The sequence below is a fragment of the Sciurus vulgaris genome (genome assembly GCF_902686455.1).
Source record: "Sciurus vulgaris genome assembly, chromosome: 2".
Classification (NCBI taxonomy): domain Eukaryota; kingdom Metazoa; phylum Chordata; class Mammalia; order Rodentia; family Sciuridae; genus Sciurus; species Sciurus vulgaris.
The window spans coordinates 66788011-66810230 of NC_136462.1; the positions used below are offsets into that span (position 1 = coordinate 66788011).

Below are 22220 nucleotides of genomic sequence, written 5' to 3' on the forward strand. Positions count from 1 at the left end.
AAACATCAAAGGCAGTTCTGATACTGGAACTCTCTTCAGTATCTCTTCAAAGCACTTTCTATCCAGCAGGGATATTAAGGATATATGATTTTTTTAAAATCAATCTTTAAAATAACTTCAATGAAATTATAAATTTTTAAAATATAGTCTAGGATTGCTGTTGATTACTACAGATCTGAAGTGAAAAATAAGTTTATTCATTTTCTAAAAGGATCAACCAGCAGAATTCCTGCTACCAAGTCTTCTGACTAATTTCACAGCATTAGTGGTACTGAGTTATTGAAGCATGTTCATCACCTTCAGAGGCTTCTCTCATGCTCATACACAATTTCTTCCCCCATCACTGGAGACTGAACCTTAGGGCATGCTACCACTGAGCTATATCCCAACTCTTTTCTAATTTTCAGACAAGGTCTAAGTTGCCCAGGTGTGCCTCAAACTTGTGATCCTCCTATCTCAGTTTCCTGAACAGGTGGGATTACAGGTGTGCCACCACGTTTGCCACTTCATATACCATTCTCTGACTCCTTTTCTGCCAATTCTTACACAATTCACTCATTTGGTTCTAACAAGAATGTTGTGAATAGCATTCAGAACACCTACATGGCCCAGTTAGTACCACAAGGGATCAGAGGAAAGATTCCTTTGGTTTCAATATGAAGAATAATGAATGGTAATTTCCTTGAAGAATTTGTTCCTATTTAATCCTATGACTTCTACAAATTACTGTCTTATAGTGGAAGTAGGTCCCTTGAAAGTTACATCAGAATTGAGTGTAAAAATCCCTACCCTCTAAGGTTCTGCTCACTTTATCTCCTCTCCTTGCTCCCAGCCTACCTCCTTTGAAAATTTCTTAGGTCAAAAGAGATGTTTATATGGGAGCATGGGATGTTTATGAATTATGTGCAAGTTTGATGACCAAATGTAAACCAAATTAAAAGATTCCTTCATGTATGCATTCTGGGTGCCAACCCCAAACTCTTTTTTCCTAAGCCAATTTTCCCTTTGTACCTTTTCTTACTTTAACTTTTAATTTCCTTTAAATTTGTTTTATCTTTTGGACTGTACACATTATTTGAACGATCACATCTTTTCTACAACAAAATGGGGTTAAAATGATCTATAACTAAGAAGTAATCCCTTTTGAAAGGGATGGATACTATAAGGAACCATAATTCTTACTAAAACTATCCAGAAAAAATTTTCTGAATTACTAGAAAAACAAAACTCTATGATTGAAATTGATCTTAATCAACTGATCTTCACTGTGTTTGATTATAAGAAAAATCAGTCTTTAAAACAGTGAAAAGTATGAAATGGATACTATTTTATTTTACTTATTCTTTTTTGGTGCTGCTGGGGATTGAACAGGGACTCATGCATGCTAGCAAGTGCTTTTCCACTAAGTTCTACATCTCTAGCCCCTAGAAACTTAAAAGTGAAAAAAAAAAAAATGCTATTTCAAAACAAATGTTATCACAAAGTTAATGATTAATAAAATGTTAATACTGTAATAACCAGGAAAGAATAATTTACACAGCTTCAAAAAAAAGGTTAAGTAAATTTACTTACTTGCTTTTGAATCACTGCTTACCTTACTGACTTAACAAATATTTAAAAATTTGTTGTCACTGTTAAAGTGGCTATTACATTTTCATAGATGGTCTCTACCTACCACATTCCTGAGCAGGGTGTTTTAAAAATATTGCCATAGAAGCAAGATACACACAATAATGATTCACAAAGAATCTCACCACACCCCAAATAATTATCACACAGACATTATCAGTGACACATTAAGACAGGAAATCAACTTGCCATTGAGATTTTACCAGTGATAATAGATACAGGAGCTTGGCAACATGTTTCCTTCATAAAGTTGTTCCAATACACCCAATCACTTGACTAATTTAAGTGGGGAAATTCTGTTTCAAACATTATGGGAAGTGTACCTTTCTGGGACATTTGGAAAGAAAAGAATATGAAGCCCAATTTGTCACAGAAACATTTCCTGGATTCATTCATCTACTGATGCCCTTGATCACATCACTAAAAACCCACCTGACTGCTGATCATTTACTGCATTAGAAGTTGATACCTTTGTGAATAATTTTGAGCAGTGCAGACTATCACATGAGTCACATGACAAAAACAGAACTCTTACATGTATGTATCCACCAGGACTGGGTGGAGTGGCACCTGACAGAGGAAAGTAGTTAGCCTTACATTGTTTGACTTAGGACAACGTGACTTCTCTGAGTTACCATGCCATGAAAGATGAATAGTGAGAAAAAAACAATTGTGTTCCTTAGTGGTGTACACTAATGTCACTTATTTTCCTAAGTCACTTATATTACCCATGACTAGTTAGATGTAACTATTTTTAAAATAAGGAGCAAAGATTAGATTTACTTTTCTCTGAAGTTGTAAGTTTATAGATTAAAGAACTTTTATAAGCCCTTCCTAAACCCTAATGAAGTAGAATTTAAATGTTGTAACCAGATCAGCTGTTTGAAGATACATAGTTCAAGTTGATCATTTCATTGATTTACTTACTTTTTACAGATTTTGGTTCCATGAATCCACACTAACATATTTATATGAGTGACATTTCAGATTCTTTAAGGAGAAAAACACTATTTCACTGCTTTGAGACTCCATTTAATAATTTTTAGCTTCAGGTTTTTCCCAATTAACTTTCTTCCTTTGTTTCTTGAGTACTAAATGCAATATAAAGAGCCTGGTACATTGCAGATACTCAATAACTGATTCCTTCCATGATTATGATATCGATTATTATTACTAATACTTTATTACCATCATGGGTTTTGTGGCACTGATTTTGACTCTTAATGAGTCATTTTGCTTTGGCTATGTTTCATATGGCTCAGGCTGCCAAGAAGTTGGCTCTCTGTAAATAGAGTGTATTTTATTTTCTTCATAGTTACTATATTATTAAATTTTTTAAAACTCCCTAATTAACTTTTGAAGAATTTGGAAAATAACCCCAAGAAAAGGGGAATGATAGCCTCCAGGGAGAAAAGGACAATGTGATCTGGGAGGTGGGGGAGCAGAGAAAGGCAAAGGCAAATGATGGATCCTGGGCTCTGGGCTTTCATCCTTTCCTAGTGACAGTGGATCCTGGGTGGAGAAGGCAAACAATGGCTTCTGGGTTCTGGACTTTCATCCCAGGATCAATGAGTTTTGAGCTTTTACAGCTGTTTTCTTGAGTTAGATTTTTCTGACTGCCCAGCAGGCACATCTTCAAGTCTTTAATGATTAAATGACATTAAACATTCTATGTGATTAACTTTTATTAAGACCTATAAAACACAAAACCCTCTTGTAACCAGTCACCGTTTTTGCCCCTGAAAATGTGCCCTTCCACCACTGCTTAAAAAAGACTGCTTGTTGATCGTTTGAGATTTGCTCCTGTTTTCAGTTACTTTTGCTTACTACTTTGTTCTTCAATAAAAACTATTTTTTAATTCACTGAAAAATAGGTCTTCTTTTTTTTTTTTTTCCTTCCTTTTTTTTTGGTGATACTGGGGATTGAACCCAGGGGCATTCTACCACTGAGCTACATCCCCAGTCTTTTAAATTTTATTTTATGTTTTAAGACAGGATCTCACTAAACTGTTGAGACTGGCCTCAAACTTGTGATTCTCCTTCACCATTCTAAGCTGCTGGGATTATAGGCATATGCCAACATGCCTGGTGAAAAAAATAGATTTATTTAAAAGACAGAGAAAAACTTTCCTTTACAACAGATGAACAGCTAACACCAAAGGTTTTATTGAGTAAAAAATGTACTGAATCTATTTTTTAAAGTCATTAATGCCAGATGTTCAAATAATGGAAAAGTTTTTTTATTTATTCTCAAATTTTCCATAATAAGCATTTTTGCTTTGATAATCAGGAAAAATATTCCACTGAAAATAAAAGTAAAAATTATGAAAGTGTTAAGCCCTTAATAGATATTTAGTCTGTGAATTATTTAGTCTGGATATAAACTGAAGGAATAATCATCATTCCATTTTTCTAGCATCCAATGATATATATCCTACATTTAAAAAGTTTATATCTGTATGAATACAAATGTTAATTTTCTTTAATGTGATTGAATACTATGTTTCCTGAAAGATAACATAAATCTTGTCAAAATAAATCTTGTGAGGTGTATACAAACTGACAACTAAAAGTACTCATAAATTCACCAAAGCAACCAAATTCTGAAATATTATAAGCCTTAAGCTTGGATAGAATGGATTCCATAAGCAAATAATTACTCAATTCAAAGTCAATTAAATATCACCCTAGCTGGGTGTGGTGGCAGATGCCTGTAGTCCTGGTGATTTGGGAGGCTAAGGCAGGAGGATCACAAATTCAAGGCCAAACTGCAATTTAGTGGGACCCGTCTCAAAATAAAAAATAAAAAGGTCTGGGGATACAGCTTAGTGGTAAAGCAATCCTAGGTTCAATTCCCAATACTAATGGAAAAAAAAAAGAAATGAAAAGGATTGCCCTTATATATTAATGCAACAGCACTCAGACTGCATGAAAACACTTTCTGTTCAAGTTTGTTTTATAAATTTTAAAATTTTAGAAACAAACATAAGATATAGGAATGGTACAAAAGATAGATCTCTTTCCAATTTGTCTTTATTCAAGCACGTCTTGGGAGTAAACCAGATATAAATTCTTTTCATCTGTCCTATTGCTCACTACCAACTAAAATATATGTGAAACCAAAATGTGATGAAGAACAGTAAACTCCCAATTCAATATCAGGTAAATTTAAAATGCAAAATACCAAATTGAGGAGTAAACTTGGTTCAGATGAGTTGTGCCTGTGAGTAGCTGACTTAGAGCAAACTCGAAGTAAACAGGCTAGCCAAAACTGTCATCTGCACTCCACATATGACTTAATCTCATACTAGGCCTTACACCAGAGGAAAACATACTTTGCATATTGTTCAAAGCTTATGACACTAAATTACACATCTAACATTTGTATCACTTAGATTTGATTCAAACCACAGTGTTTTAAATTCATACACAGTCAACCTTGTGTATCCATGGGTTCTATAACCTTCGATTCAATGAACCATGAATCAAAAATATTTTTAAAAAGTTGTGTCTGTACTGAAAAGGTACAGACTTTTTCCCTTGTAATTAATCCCTGAACAATACAGTATAACAACTATTTCCATAATGTTTACATTGTATTAAGTATTATAAAATAAACTAGAGATGATTTAAAGAATATGGGAGGATGTATGTGGGTTAAATACAAATACTGTGCCATTTTACATAAGAGGCTTGAGCATCAGTGGATTTTGGTATTACAGGAGGTCCTGGAACCAATCTCCAAGGCTTTTGAGTCTAACTACCCAATAAGAACAACTTAGAGCAGAAAAAGTTTATTTTGGCTCATGGTTTCAGAGTTTCAGTATGTGGTTGGCTGAGACCACTGCTCTGGGCCCAAGGTGAAGAAGCAGCACATCATGGCAGAAGGATGTGGTGGAGAAGCACTGCTCCATTCATGGCAGCCAGAAAGAGAGAGAGGGAGGGAAATAAGGACCACAGGGAAGATGAGCCCTTCCAGGGCACATCCCTAGTGTCCCACCTCATCCAGTCATGCCCTACCTACTTACAGGTACACTTAGTCCTTCAAACTAGGATGGACTGATCAGCTCTCACAATCCAATTACCTCCAAACATATCTGCACTACCACAGGAGTGGTATTATTTAAAGTTTTCACAACTCAAAAAAAAAAGGGGGGGCGGGAACTCAATTTAAAAAATTGAAGCAGTCTGGGTAAAAGCTAGACCACTGGCTATGTAGTTTTTAGATACCCTGGGCATAAATCCTGGTTCTGTCTCTTTCTGGTTGTGAGCTCTAATACATTATTTAACCATTAGATCTCAAAATTTCTTCATCTGCAAAGAAAAGAGAAAAATGACTTTCTACAGAATTAAATAATTTATATAAAGCACCCTGGAAGTTATACAGTAAGTGCTTAATATATGTCAATCATAATGATGATGCATTTAAATGCTATCTTTTTTTATTTTATTTTTTTTGTGGTGCTGAAGATGAAACCCAGGGCCTTGTGCATGTGAGGCAAGCATTCTACCAACTCAGCTATATCTTCAGTCCTATCATTTGTTTTTATAATCTCATTAGGCTACCTCTTGTGGCAAAATAGAAATGGTAATGGTTTTGCACTTTAAGTAAAGATATCTAAATAAGATAATTATGAAGACATTCAAAGGTAAATTGCCTAGTATTACACAGTAACATCAAATCAGCTGGGTAAGTGCCATAAAAAACATAAAAAATGTTAAATTTTTATTTAACATTTTTTCTCTAATATCTATCTTCATGTGCTTAGCACATATTAATGCTCAATACAGGTTTATAGAGTTTAATCAGTAGAGTTCAGTATAGAATATGGATCAACCAAGAACCTGACCATTTTTATTTTCTATTTTTAGATGTTTTGAGTATATTTATGAACTGGAGGTTCTCTGTAGAATGCAGCTTGATATGGGATAAACATTAGTCTTGAAATCAGAAAATATAAGTAAAGCAGGGCACAGTGGCACACACCTGTAATCCCAGTGATTTGGGAGGCTGAGGCAGGAGAATCATAAACTGGAGGCTAATCTTAGCAATTCAGCAAGGCCCTAAGCAACTTAGATCTATTTCAAAAAAGGGGAAGTGGGGCTGGGGATGTAGTTCAGTGTTAAAGCACACCTGAGTTCAATCCCCAGTATAGAAAAAGAGAAAGGGAGGGAAGGAGGGAGGGAAGGAAGGAAGAAATGAAGGGAAGAAACTAAGGGAAGGAAGGGGAAGAAGGGAAGAAGGAAGGAAGGAAGGAAGGAAATGTTGGTAAAAATTAGGATGGTCCTGACTGAGCCAGGTAAAATTTCTGGATTAAGAGTTTAATTTAGAAATAATTAAAATTGGTTAACTCCTAGCCTTAAAAATACTGTTAAAAATCACCTTTGAATTCCATAGGAATAAAACTATTGATCACCAGCTGAATAAAAATTTTAAAATGTTCAGAAGTAGCTGGGTGTGGCTGCACACACCTGTAATCCCAGCAACTTGGGAGACTGAGGCAGGAAGCTTTCAAGTTCAAGGTCAACCTCAGCAATTTAGCAAGATCTACTCTTAAAATTAAAAAACAAAAAAACAAAAACAAAAATGTCTGGGGATGTAGCTCAGTAGTAAAGCACCCCTGGGTTCAATTTCCAGTACAAAAAAAGTTTACAAATGATTTCCAAATGCCTATTATTTAAAGTCATTACTAATGAACCAAACTTCAAATGAAAGTAAATTGGGAAAAAAATGACAAGTTTTTGACTCTAGATTTCAATAAAAAAAAAATTCAAACACCCTTTCAGAGCAGACATGGTTGACATATGTTACTCAAAGGCAAAAGTAGCAGCATGATAGTCAAGTTTTGGGACTCAAAGAATATGACACTCCACCTCTAAAGCCAGTCCTTAAAAGACAGTGTTTATGCAGGAGAAACAATTATATGGAGAAGAGTATTTAAAAGTTGGGGACATAATAAAAATTTCACTTCAATATTTAACATTTCCTATTGTAAACAAGATATTTATGAGTTTCCTACTTTCAAATTATTGAAACACAATTTTAAGTATAGCTTGTGACAAACTCTATAACATTTCTACAGTCTGGACAATAAAATATGCCCAGATTCATATATACACAAAAACACCAAGCACAGTTTATTGTATCTTAGGTGCTCCAGGCTACTGAAACATTTATAAGAGGTTATGTAAATCAACAGAGAGAAATAAAATAACTTGAGTGGCAGAAAAAAAATGAGACCTCACTGCCAAGTAAATGCTCTAGCAAATGACCTTTAATGGCTAAATACCCTTGTCACCATTTTTCTCCCACTGTAGTAAAACCAACTAGGAGATGGCAATCAAAACAAATTCTTCAGTGTTTCCACCAAACTACCTTCTATTCAGTGTCCCGAGCATGCTGTAAGAATGAAAGCATTCAGTGCTGATGTCTGGCCATAATTCTTTTTAAATTGCATTATAAATTTTCATTCTGCTGAAGCCATTTTAACCAATTCTCAGTTATCTACAGAAATAGGGCGCAGAGTTTTTAACAGCTAGCAAGATTAACTAAAATGATGTACTTTCCCCCCCACATACCCTCTATTAGAGGAGTTTATGAACATTGAAAATCCAAAATTCAGGCTGAAAAAGGAACAAGGAACAAAAGCAGTAAGACTGAATCTTGGGGAGGTGTGTGAGGTTGGGAAGATAATGAAAGAAAATGCAGTTCTGTAAGAAGCTTTCTACTTTATATCCTCTTCATTTCTAAGTGAAAAGTTAGCATGTTGTTCCTGTCCCCTCAAGACAATCTATCATCACCAATTATTTGTGATGACTTGGTGAGTGAAAAGAAAAACTAATTTCTTAAAATGAAAGTTGGTAAAGTATGATTCATGGAGGCCTTTAGAACTCCCTCCCTGATCATTATAGGAAAAATAATCAACAAATTCAGCTCTTTATATGTAAAACTACTGAGAAGAACCTTAATTTTGAAAAAATTAATCCAAACAAAGGCAGTTGCATTGCTATACTGAAACTCATTTCCAGTTCCAAGGTTAGATTTGACAATCATTAACAGGCCGACCTCAGTGTGATAGCCATTAGAGCCATTTAAAAATACTTCTTTCTCCCTCTGGGCACATTGTAAGATTGTTTTCCCCATTCTATTGTACTCAGGTGTGGCTAAGTATCTTACATTAGCTACTAATAAAATATGAGCAGAAGTGATAGGCATCACATCAGAGCAGAAGTCTTTCAAGCCAATGTTTTCTTCACTACATTTGTTTTTCTCTTGTCGCAGTGCTGACAATATTTCAGAGTTATTCTGGACCCTGAAATGAGGATAACAATGACCCAGATGACCTCAACTGAGCATCTAGCAAAACCAAGAAAATAATTTAAGTTTTGGGTAGTTTATCACTACAGCATAACCTAGCCTATCCTGACTGACACAACCAATCTTTTCTCTAGGCTGTCCATATAATTTTTTATTTAGTTACTTGACAGAAAAGTTGGCCATTTACTTGGTGATTCACGTTTAGATTCTAAGCACCAGCTCAAAAAGAATGAAGACCACTTCATAAAAACTGGTAAAACCAAGAGATTGTCAGTTGTTTAAATTAGGACACTAAACACATCCTAAAAAACTACCAAGTTTTTGTTTCTACACTGTTTTGACCATGGATAATACATGTGCTTATGAATTTTTGGGTTTTACTTTTAAACTTATTAGACTATGGGCCAGACATTGCAATAATTTTCAAGAATTAAATCATTTAATTTTCACACACTCTTCACAGGAGGTTATATAACAGCTTAAGTCACATAGGTGACAAGGGAGGTAAAGTGCCAAGAGCAAAATTCAAGGAATCTTTCATAGTTAAGCCTGAAATGCAATGTTAACTCTAATTGGTTAGATCATTTACTGTATACTCATTTGTTCATTATTTGACTAATTCACCGAGTATAGACTAAACACTCATTATATCTAGGCCCTTTTTTAAGCATTAAGAATTTCACAAGAAGCAAGACATAAGTAATTGCAGATACTTATGAAAGAGCTAAGTTAGTTACCTACTGCTGTAGTAGAATACCTCAAAACTTAGATTAAAAACAACCATTTATAAGCTGGGGATGTAGCTCAGTGGTAGAGTGTTTGCCTAGCAAATGCAAAGCCCTATGATCAATTTCCAGTGCCACAAAAACAAACAAACAAAACCCCTCAAAACATTTATTTTCTCATATTAGTTGGGGATGACAATTTGGGTTGGGCTTGGCAGGATTGTTCTTCTGTACCACATTTTATCGTTTGGGCTCATTCATGTGTTCATAATCAGTTGGCAGGTTGCCCGGAGGTGGTCTGGTCCCATATGAGCTCATATGTCTGGGGCTTCAGCTAGAAAGTATTTTTTTCTTTCTATCCCTCTCTTCCTCTCTCCCCTCAAGAAAACTAATCTGGTTTCGTTTATGAGGTGGGTGGTAGCTCCTAGAATAAATATAAGCTGCACAACCTCTTCAATCCTTGCTTGGAATTCCCACAACGTCATTTCTGTAACACTCTATGGGTCAGAACAAGTCATACGGCAAACTCAGATTTAAGAGGTGAGGAAAAAAACTCTTTCTCCTAATGAGAGGAACTGCAAAGAATCCGTGACAGTTTCTAATCTACCACGTGAGTGAATGAGATTGATATAAGTGAAAACACAGGCAGCTGGGCACAGTGCGAGGATCACAAGCTTGAGTCCAGCCTTAGCAACTTAGTGAGGCCTTAAACAACTTAGCAAGATACTCTCTCTCAAAAAAAAAAAAAAAAAGAGTAAAACACAGATAGGTAAACAGCAGGATAGGGTTACATTAGAAGAATCAGAGATAACCTCTGAGGTGCTAATAATGATCCTGCTATCCGAAGAAGGAGGAATATTACAGGTTGAATAGCAAGTACAAAGATGTTGAAACAAGAATAAGATCAATATGTTAGAAGGAGACATTCAAGTGTGACTATGATTCAGTGCAAGACAAAAAGAAAACCACTGACAAGGCTGAAAAGAGAGGTGAAGATCAGATGACGAAAGTTACTATAATTCATGATAAGGAACAGTAATTTTATTCTAAGTATAATGAGAAGTTATTGAGGAAATGATGGAAAAAGCAAGAAGATTACTTAAAAGAGTTTTTGCAAGAGATGATACTAATGGAACTGAGAGAAGTAATTAAATTATAGGATATGTTTGGGGATTAATAACCAATAAAACTTGTCAGTCAAATGGCTATGGGGCTATTGAGAAAAAAATAGTAATTAAGGATGGAATCCTTGGTTTGGGGCTTGAACAGTTTGGAGGATGGTGGTGTCAATTACCCAGCCATTTCAACTTCTTAAAAAAAATGAATGAAATTTCTACCTCTTCTTGTCTATGTAATGTTTTTCTTCAAGAATATTTGTAAAAGTCTAAGTAAAATGTTCCTGGGAGATGGCTGTTCATTAAAAAAAAAAATTCACAATCTATATAGCTCAGTGGTAGAGTGCTTGCCTAGCATGTGTGAAGCCCTACGTTTGACCCCCAATACCACCAATAAATAAATAAATAAATAAATAAATAAATAAATAAATAAATAAATAAAAAAAATAAAACTACTCTAAAAAATTGTGTCCTAAATTAAAGAGAAATCCAAAGAAAATCTAGAACACTACACTTAGAGCAGACAGTGATGAAAAGACAAGCTAAATAATATAAAAGGGATCATAACCAACACTTTTTAATTTAGTTATAATTTCTTCCAAGTGATAACATATTCTGGAGAACTAAATGTTACTAAACCATTTTTTAATACTTACTATTTTTAAAAAATTTGATACCATGTATTTTAGGCAAATATTATTCTCCATTCTGACATCCTAAGAAAAAAGTTATGTAAGAGCACAAGAAACACTGTTAATAGACAACAGGATTCAAAAGATATATTTCTTGTTTAGATAACATAACCATAGGCCTAATGGTTTCTAACATTCCAATAACTAGTCTATAGTCTCATTCTCAAAGCTTAAAACAGTATGTGGCATGGCATATTTCCTCAACAAACAATAAATAAATCAACATATGTCCCTGTCAAGATGCTCTAAATGTCCTTTTCAAAATGTAGGCTATATGGTTAATCTGTCAGTCACTCAGAACCCTTCCCTCCTCTTAAAAAATAACAGAACAACAAACTAGAGCCTTCCTTCTCCTAAAAATTTAAAAACCAAATAAAATATATATTTTTAAGCAGGATACACTTTGCATTTGAAAAACATCTACAAGGCAAGAAGCATGTTTTCTTCTGCCCAGGTTTACAGAAGGTTAAACAAAAGATTAGAAAGGGGGAAAAAGGTACACTCATACATTGATGGTGGGGTTGCAAATTAGTGCAGCCACTCTGGAAAGCAGTATGGAGATTCCTCAGAAAGCTTGGAATGGAACCACCATTTGACCCAGCTATCCCACTCCTTGGCCTATACCCAAAGGACTTAAAATCAGCATACTACAGAGATACAGCCACATCAATATTCATAGCTGCTCAATTCACCATAGCCAGATTGTGGAACCAACCTAGATGCCCTTCAGTTGATGAATGGATAAAGAATCTGTGGCATATATACACAATGGAATATTACTCTGCCATGAAGAATGATAAAATTATGGCATTTGCAGGCTAATGGATGAAATTGGAGGATATCATGCTGAGATAAGTCAATCTCAAAAAACTAAAGGACAAATGATCTCGCTGATAAGCGGATGAGGACATATAATGGGGAGTGGGAGGGGTTAGCGTTAGGGTTAGGTTTAGGGTTAGGGATAAGGAGGGTGGTAAGAATGGAGGAAGGAAGGACTGTATAGAAGGAAAAGAGGGGTGGGAGGGGTGGGGGGGAAAGGGAAAAAAATAACAGAATGAATCAAACAACATTGCACTATGTAAATTTATGATTTTTAATTAAAAAAAAAAAAAAAAGAAAGAAAGGGTCAACACTGGGTTGGGAATACGATCCCAGCACTGCAAAAAAAGAAAAGAAGTGGCTAACGCTAGTCCCTTCAAATCTCACTACATTATCATTTACCCAAGATAAGACTGTTTCTCTAAGAATGAAGACTCAGTGCCAGGTATGGTGGTGCATAACCTCTAATCCCAGTGATAACAGGGCCTCAGTGAGGCTGAGGCAGGAGGATCTCAAGTTCGACAGTAGCCTCAGCAACTTTGAAACCCTAAGCACAATGATCTAGGTAAAATAAAAAAAATATAGAAAAAAAGGGTTGGGAATGTAAGCTAGAGCTAAAGCAACCCTGGGTTCAATCCCCAGTACCAATACACACATATAAAAATGAAGATACTGGGACTGGGGTTGTGGCTCAGTGGTATAGTGTTTTCCTGGAATGTGTGAGGCCCTGGGTTTGATTCTCAGCATCATGTATAAATCAATTAAAAAATATATAAAGGATAAAGGTCCATTGACAATTAAAAAAATTTTTTAAATAAAAAAATGAAGATACTAAAATTGCACAACTAAAACTATAAAACTCTTAAGAGTAAAAAAAAAAAAGTGTTACTCTTCACATGACCTTGGATTCAACAATGAATTTCTTAGATATGACACCAAAAGCACAGGCAACAACTACAACAACAAATTGAACTTCCATCAAAATTAAAAACTTTTGTGTTTCAAAGTATCAAGAAATCGGAGGCTGTGGTTGTAGCACAGTTGTAGAGCGCTTGCCTTCCATATGTAAGGCAATGGGTTCAATCCTCAGCACCACATAAAAATAAATAAATAAAGGTAAAATAATAGAATTACGATATTTAAAAAAAGGATCAAGAAATTGAAAAGACAACCCAAACTATGGAAGAAATCATATCTCTGATATGTACAAATCGTGTATCTAATAAAAGTTCTAGTATTCACTATATAAAAATATTACAACTTAATAATGAGACAACCCATTTGAAAATGGACAAAGGACAAATAACTTGAAAAGACATTTTTCACAAAAAGATGTACAAATGGGTAACATCATGTATCATTTGGAACTACAAATCAAAACTAGAGACACCACTTTACACCCAGTAGGCTGGCTATAATCAAAAAGACAGATAACAAGTGGTGAGGATGTGGAGAAATCAGAACCACTGAACATAGCTGATGGGAATGTAAAATAGTACAGGTGCTTTAGAAAACAGTTTATAAACAGTTTAAAAGGTTAAGCAGTTTAAAGGTCAAAGTCATAGTTATATGACTCTTATCTATACACCTGTTATGGTTTGAATTTGAGGTGTCCTCCAAAAGCTCAAGTGTGAGATGATGCACGAAGGTTGGAAGAGAAATGATTGGGTTGTAGCTTTAACGTAATCAGTTAATTAATCCCTGATGGGATTAACTGAGTGGTAACTGAAGTGAGTAGGATGGAACTGAAGGAGGTGGGAATTGGGCCATAGCTTTGGGGTGTATATTTGTATCTGGCAAGCTGCTTCCCTCTGCCAGTCTTCCACCATGATGTTCAGCCCCTTCTTGAGCCCTGAAAAATGGAGCCAGCTGTCTATGTATCGAGACCTCTGAAACCAAGAGCCCTCAAATAAACTCTTCCTCCTCTACAGTTGTGCTGGTTGGGTCATTTAGTCACGGCAGTGAAAAAGTTGATTAAAACAACACCCAAAAGAAACAACATATGTCTACACAACTTAGATCCAAATGTTCACAAAAGCACTCTTTGTTATAGCCCCAAAGTAGAACTAATTCAAATGTTCACCAACTAATGAATGGATAAATAAAATTCATACCCATTCCTTTTGTGGTTGTTGTTCTTGTACTGGAGATTGAACCCAGGCTAAAACCATTGACTAACATCCCCAGCTCTTATTATTTTGAATTTTGAAACACAGTCTGGTTAAATTGCCCAGTCTAACCTCAAATTTGTAATTCTCCCACCTCACCCTCCTGAGTAGCTTGGATTACAAGTATGAGCCACCACACCCAGTCCCATTCTTTTATTTGGAAAAAAGGAATGAAATATGAAACTCTACAATAAGTGAAAATATGCAATATCTGAAATAGGCAAATCCATAAAGAGAAAGTAGATCAGTGGTAGCTAGGGACTAAGAGGAAGAATGAATTACTAATGGGTATGGGAATTCTTTGGAGAAAATGAAAATGTTCTGGCATTAGATAGTAGTGATGTTTACAAACTGTGAATACAATTCAAAAATCAATTAACTATAAACTTTTTAAAAGGGTGAATATTATGATATATGAATTACATCTCAATAAAAAGAAAAAATGCAAACACTTAAGGAATTGAGATGCAAGCTGATGAAGACAAATCATGCTAAAAGTGAAATACAGTCAGAGACTTTGGAGTTTTCAGTTCCATTTAGTATATCCTGTAATTGTACTTCCTCACTGCTATTAAGATACCAAATAGGAACCACTGATTTAGTAATAATTTTTAAGCAAAAAAAAAGAAAAAATCAAAAATGTATACTATTTCAGTAACCATGAAAACCATACATTAAACTATACAGTTCCATACCATAACTCTTCTTTAGAGTCAATATTAACATTTCAACATAAATGTTCATATTTCAGTTAAAGGCTCTCGTGAGTCACTTTTGGTCATAGCAGTTTTGTTTACCCTCCCAGTGACATTTTGGTAACTCTCCTTGGAACCTATGTAGCTCATCTTTACTTCTGTAGCACTTTCAGGACCCACAACATGATTCCAAAAGAAAGTGAAAAATACTAGGGTTTCATGGATATTTCACATTTGATTATTGCTTTTTCTTACACTGAATTATAACATTCCAGAACTTTGCTTGATTTTGCTTGACTGTGTATGGGAAACATAATGGCTTCTCTTTGCTTTAAAATGCCGTACTTGTGTCTAAGAAATGGTCTGTTTCCACTATCTTTTACTGCACTGTCAGAAAACCTTTGGCAAATATTTGAAGTTGAGATTCAGGTTAAAATTAAATAATGGTGGAGGCTGGGGTTGTGGCTCAGTGGTACAGTGCTTGCCTAGCATGTGTGAGGCACTGGGTTTGATTTGTAGTACCACATATAAACAAATAAATAAAGTAAAGGTCTATCAACTAAATATATATATTAAAAAAAAATTAAACAGTGGAGCTAGGTGCAGTGGCACACACCTGAAATCCCATCAACTCAAGAAGCTGAGGCTGGATGATCACAAGTTCAATGACAGCCTGGGCAATTTAACAAGATCCTGTTTCAAAATAAAGTAAGATAAAAAGGGCAGGGTACGTTGCTCAATGGGAAAGCATTGCCAGGTTCAATTAGCAGTACCAGAAAAAAAAAAAAAAAAACTTAAACGGAGCTACCAATGCCACTAACTCAACTGGGGTGATAAACAGATGAACAGACATGTACTGTATAGCTAAATTTGTACATATTTAGGCAATGACAACCACCAATAAGTCTCAACATTATGGCTGGCAAGTTTCTGCTGACATCAATTTTAAGGCAAAATCTGACTTTCAGAAAAATTAGAATACAAAAAAGATGAATCGGAAAATTGAGAAAATAAAATGAATTCACAATTAGAACTTGGTATTTTTTTTTAGCTCCTTCATCTCTATCACCCCAAAGCTGGAGGTTTTGAGATTGATATTCATATATAATATATATATATATATATTATATATAAATACTGACATATAAGATCAAAATGAAACCCCAAAAATAATGAATGCAAAAGTTTCTTATTAATGAGCTTATGAAGAGTAACACTGGATATATAGTTAACCTTTAATAGAAGGGCTGGGGAGATAGCTCAGTTGGTAGAGTGCTTTAGCACAAGGCCCTGGGTTCGATCCCCAGCATCGCAAAAAGAAAAAAAAAAAAAAAAAAGGAAAATGACCAAGAAGAATTTGTAACATATTATGCAGAGAGTTCATAAGAAGAGCATAAATGATCTATATGTTATTTCACAGAAAATAACTGGAAAACTCTTCACATAAAGATGGCAAAAAATTAAGTCATGGAACTAGAATTCCTAATCTTTCTTTTATAAGGGCTTTCTTTCTTCTTTTTTTTCACAGAGCCAAGAAAATTTACTGAAGCAAAAGAGCAATAGGCTCACCCAGCAAGAATGGAAGCCAGAAGGAATTTTATTGAGAGAATGAAAAAGACAGTAAAAAATATGTCCTTTCTGGAACACTTTCATTAAACTTTGTCCCCAAATTTTAAAAAATCTATCTGATCTAAGAAATAGGTAAGGGATGGAGGAATGTCCAGCCTTTTTCCACTTAGCAGATTCATAGCACAAATATAACTAGTTGAAGCAATCATGTAATAAGCAACCTTGAAGAAATGTGTTATATTTGGGCACTTTTAGACACCCTTGGGGTAGCATAAATTGCTACAATTATTTTATAAAGCAATTTGACAATATGTAGTGAGACCTTTAAAAATATCCATATCCTCTGATTCAAGAATTCTGTTTTTAGGAATCATGTGCAAAGAAATCACCTGAAGAATGCAGAGAGGTCTTCTTTTAAGTATTACTTATCATAGTGAGAAATGGCAAACAAGTTAATAAGTCTAATGATAGGGAAATGATTAAAAAATTATAGTACATCTGTAAGACTCAGAGTTTTATACAAATATTTTAAACTCTGTATTCAGAATGCCTTTTAACTTTCTTCTTTTCCTGATTTTTAAAATTTTAAAATAATATATACCCATGGTAGAAAAAAATTCGAAAATGAAAATGAAAAATAGAAATCCTCTCATTCTCTTATACTTTATCTCCAACTTCCAAAGGTAACTACTGTTAAATTTGTATGTGTGTGTGTGTAAGTTTCCAGAAATTTCTGGGCATATGAAACTTACCTAACAAACATTTATCTATATACAGGTAATCTTTTATGTTGTTTTTAATGTAAACAGAATAATATTAAGCATGCTGTTTTTCAACCTGCCTCTTATATTTTGGTTATAGTTCCATATCAGCATATATAGACCTACCTTGTTCATTTAAATGGGTGTTTCAATATATAACATGGTTGAGATTGACAGGTATTTAGGTTTTTTACATTTTTCTATTACTGACAATGTAAAAATTTACATATCTGGGTATATAACTTTATGTAATAGTATGACATATTTGTCAGTTCCTATAAGTAGAATTTCAACATTTTAGATATTAAATTAAAAGCTAATTATCCACCAAAAATACTACACTGATACTATCCTTCCTACCTTTCCCATTGTTCTAAACATTGGATACTAAACACTTCCAAATCTCTGCCAATGTAATTTCTGTATATCTATAATTATAAATAGGGTTAAACTACTTTCCACTATGTGGTTCATCTTTTCCTTACAAGCTTGTAAGAGTTCTTCATACAGTAAGGAAATGAGCCCTTTGTACCATGGGTTAAAATATTTTTATAGTTTGTTATTGTATTTTGACAATGTTTATGGTATTTTTTTCTGTCTAATAAATTTCTCTATTCTTACCATTAGGCTCCTGTATTTTATGTATGCTTCAAAGATCTTTCTCACCTCAAATTTTAAAAAGCACATAAGATTTCTTAAACTCCTTTTACAATATCATTTTTATTGGTAGTTTTAACAACTGTAAATTAAAATGTAGTTATGTAATTATTCACACAGTTGGAGCTCCAAGAGTTTAAAAAATAGAAAAATATTACAAATAAAATACCATGATTTTTGCTGAATGATAGGATTATATATGGTCTTCTTTTCTATGACTCAAATTTTCTACACTGAACACATATTACTTTTATAATAAGAACAAAATATAATTTCTTGGCCAGGCACAATAATGCACGCCTGTAATCCCAGAGACTTGAGAGGCTGAGGCAGGAAGATCATAAGTTCAAGGCCAGCCTCAGCAGATTAGCAAGATCCTCAGCAACTCAGCAAGACCTTGTCCCAAAATAAAAAATAAAAAGGAATGAGGATGTAGCTCAGTGGTAAAGTATTCCTGGGTTCAAGCCCCATCACACACACACACACACACACACATTCTCAATGCCATTTTTACATGTTTTCTTATGTTTTCGGTAGTTTGGGCCTCAATTTTCTATTATTTGCATATCTGACCTACACTGAGTTTAACATTAAGGCAAAACTTTTGTATCTTTTTTCCTTTGTGGTACCGGGGCTTAAATCCAGGGCCTCACACTTGAGAGGCAAGCACTCCATCGCTGAGCTACATTTCCAGCCCTTTTTACCTTTTTATCTATTTTGAGACAGCGTCTCATCCTCACTAAATTAGCCAGGTTGGCCTCAAACTTGTGATCCTTTTGCTTCAGCCTGCTGAGTAGCTGGGATTACAGGTATGTGCCTTTGTGCCTGTCTGTATTTTAATTCTTTTGTCATGAATGAGATGAAAGGAAAATATTTTAAACTACCAGATAAGGGTCTACAGAATGCAAGAATTATTGTTGCATTTGGGAAGTTCATTTGAATGGTAATCACAAGAATCGCTACAGTATAATGTGTCAACTGCTTATACATATTAATTCAATTCTTCACAACATCTTACGATAAAGGTACTATTCTATCGCCTTAAGACTGGGAAATTATGGCATAGAGAGATTTTAATAAAAATTAAAACCCAGAGAATCTGTCTCCAGAAGCTCCATTTAAAAAAAAAACAAAAAAACTTTTTTAGTTGTAGATGGAAGCAATATTTATTTATTTCTATGTGGTGCTGAGGATCAAACCCAGTGCCTCACACATGCTAGGCAAGTGCTCTACCACTGGCTACAACCCCAGCCCAGAAGCTCCATTCTTAATTTCTGAACTAAAATGCTATTTAAAGGATGAACAAAAAAAGCTATTCCTGATAAATCAAAAGGTGATAAAGTGAAGAATGAGACCAAGTCACAAACAGACTTACAGAAAGATTAAGCCAAAAAATTTAAAAAGATGGGCACATGGGAAATATACCATGTCCCTTTACTTGTTTATGCTTAAATCTCTAGCTTCAAAAGAAAAATTTCCCTCTTTCCTTATTTAGGTGACACTTCTAAAGCAGAGTCTCTGAGTTGAGGTTTCCAGCTATAACGACCGTACACTGCCACAGATAACAGTACTGAAGAGCAGGGTAATAACAAATAACTGTCACATAAACTGTTGCTAACATTAAATTCTTTTAAGAGCAAAAGCTAAACATAGTAGCAGAGGCCTATGACTTGACTGGTTGATCTTTTGTTCTTTGCCTTTTTGCCCAAACAGTCTAGAATCTTTCAAAATATCTACATTTCTCTTTCATGATGCTAAAGGACATGTCCACTACATATTTTCAACATCTTACTTTTCCCAAAAAACTCAGTCCAATTTGGAATATAATATAGCTCTGACAAGCTAATTTTTAGTGCTTTGTGTAAAGCTGAAAGTCAAAAGGTAAACTCTATTTCTCATAGATAAGAAGGGAACTTTCCATAACAAGCTCATCTGATCCTAAGCTTTACCAATCATAAGTAATGAGAATTTCATCCTTCCTTCTCTGGTTTGCCTTGTCAATATTATTGCCTCAAAGACTCTCTTATATACATAAAAAAGAAAAAATATTTTCAATTTCCTTTTGTGATTTTTTTTTTAAATAAAAGATTTTACTCATAAGAGTGTAGGCATAAAAAATAATAAATAAAATTATAAAGAAAAAACAGTATTGGCACAAACATAAATAAAAATCATACAAAAACATTTCTGTTAATCAAAATTGTCCTTTGATCATATGTTTTTGTAAATATATTTTTTAGTTGAACACATATTTTATTTTATTTTTTTATGTGGTGCTGAGGATCAAACCCAGTGCCTCACATGTGCTAGGTGAGCATTCTACTAGCTGAGCCACAACTCCAGCCCCTTTGTTCATATTTGTAATCTTTCAAACTGGACAAGCAGCATCTCTGAGAAAAAGCTTTTATGTTAGCAGCATTTTTTCAGAAGTAACGCAGTTCAACTACAGATGAATGATCATAGATTGCCAATGTTAAAACCCACAAGCCTAAAAGCCAAGAGTTTTCTACAATTTAATTTTGATATTATGACTGTTTTCTAAGGATTTATTATACAAAATTAGCCTCAATTTTCTCATCTATAAAATAGGAATTAAAATAATCACTCATTGTTGCTATGAAAAAATCATGATATTCTTAGAAGATACTGCTGAGGCATTTATTAACTGATAAAACACATGGTTACCTAATGATAGAAAAACTGGTTAACCTATAAACATACTTCGTTTGGAAAACCCAAATCTAATTAAGGAGTGACTGCAATCTCTAGATATTTTATTTTAATATCATGATCATTTTCAAATAGAGGGATGTGATGTGACCCACAGAGAAATGGTAAGATAGCACCAAGAGAGTAGAGAGGCTTAAGAGAAGGTAGAGCTAAGGTTATGCAAAAATGGCAGATCTTGGCCTCTGTTACATGATCTTTCTTTTTAAATTCCTCACTCTTTTGATTTCTTCCTCTTAGACTTTTTTTTTAAATAGCCAATGTGAACAGCATGAGAGACTGATGATACTAGCTTTGTGTAGTTTTACTATCTGTTTGGAAAGTTTTACTGACAAATTTAAAGTAATAAATATATTAATTTTCTTATTCTTTCCAGAAATTCAATTTTAAAAAGAGTAATAATCTTTTAAAATTTTTAAACACATAACACAGATTGCACTTATTTTCTAATTTGTCTGTGACAGGTTGGTGCTAGAGGCTCTAAAGAGAAGGTGGGAAACTGGCTTGGAGCATAGGAAAGGAAATTCTTATAGTAAGTATTTGTAAAACTAAGAGAAATAATGTATACCATCACTTAACTATATAAAAACGTTTCGGTACAACCTGGTGATGATAGATTTTAGGTATAATAAATGTGAGGAAAATTAATAAAATTTTCTAGTTACTTTAAACCATTTATAGTAATATTGATTTTTAAATTCTGAAAGCTAAATATACACATTAAGAACAACTAGGAAAAAAATAATACGTGCCTTGTAAAAACCGTGATATTTCCAAAAGAGAGTTAGTCAAAAGCAAGAGCAAAATTACATAATTAGACCAGGCTGAATTTATAAAAAAAATACTAAGTAAACATCAGAAAGTAAAATAAACATATAACCCTCTCCCCCTTCATCAAATTATTTCAAAAAAACTAATATTGCCACTCCAAAAAAACACAAGTATAAAAATCTCCTTTTAAAAAATTTTTTTTTAGTTGTAGGTAGACACCTTTATTTTTAATTATTTATTTTTATGTGGTGCTGAGGATCGAATCCAGCACCTCACATGTGCTAAGGGAGGGCTCTATGGCTAAGCCATAACCCCATGCCCTTTATGATTTCTTATAATAGCATCAACATCACTTCATTTCATTTAACTCTTCCCCTCTATTTACCTTTAGTTCCTACAGCAACTTCTTTGTTAGATCAAACTTTAAAAAAAGTCTAAAAAGTACGGCTTTATATGAGAGGCCACTGGTTATTGATATTTTTTAGTTTATAAGAAAACTTGTATATATTGTTAAAACTGGACAGCATGTCTGAATGAACTGAAGTTCATTAAGAAAGGCTTGCAAATCAGATTA

The 22220-nt window shown here is 34.1% G+C and overlaps 1 protein-coding gene across 2 annotated transcripts in view; it reads right to left on the reverse strand.

Annotated features, from left to right (window-relative positions):
* PRORP (protein only RNase P catalytic subunit) overlaps window positions 1-22220 on the reverse strand; it is a 148066-nt gene that overhangs the window by 78149 nt on the left and 47697 nt on the right. The window lies entirely within an intron of this gene.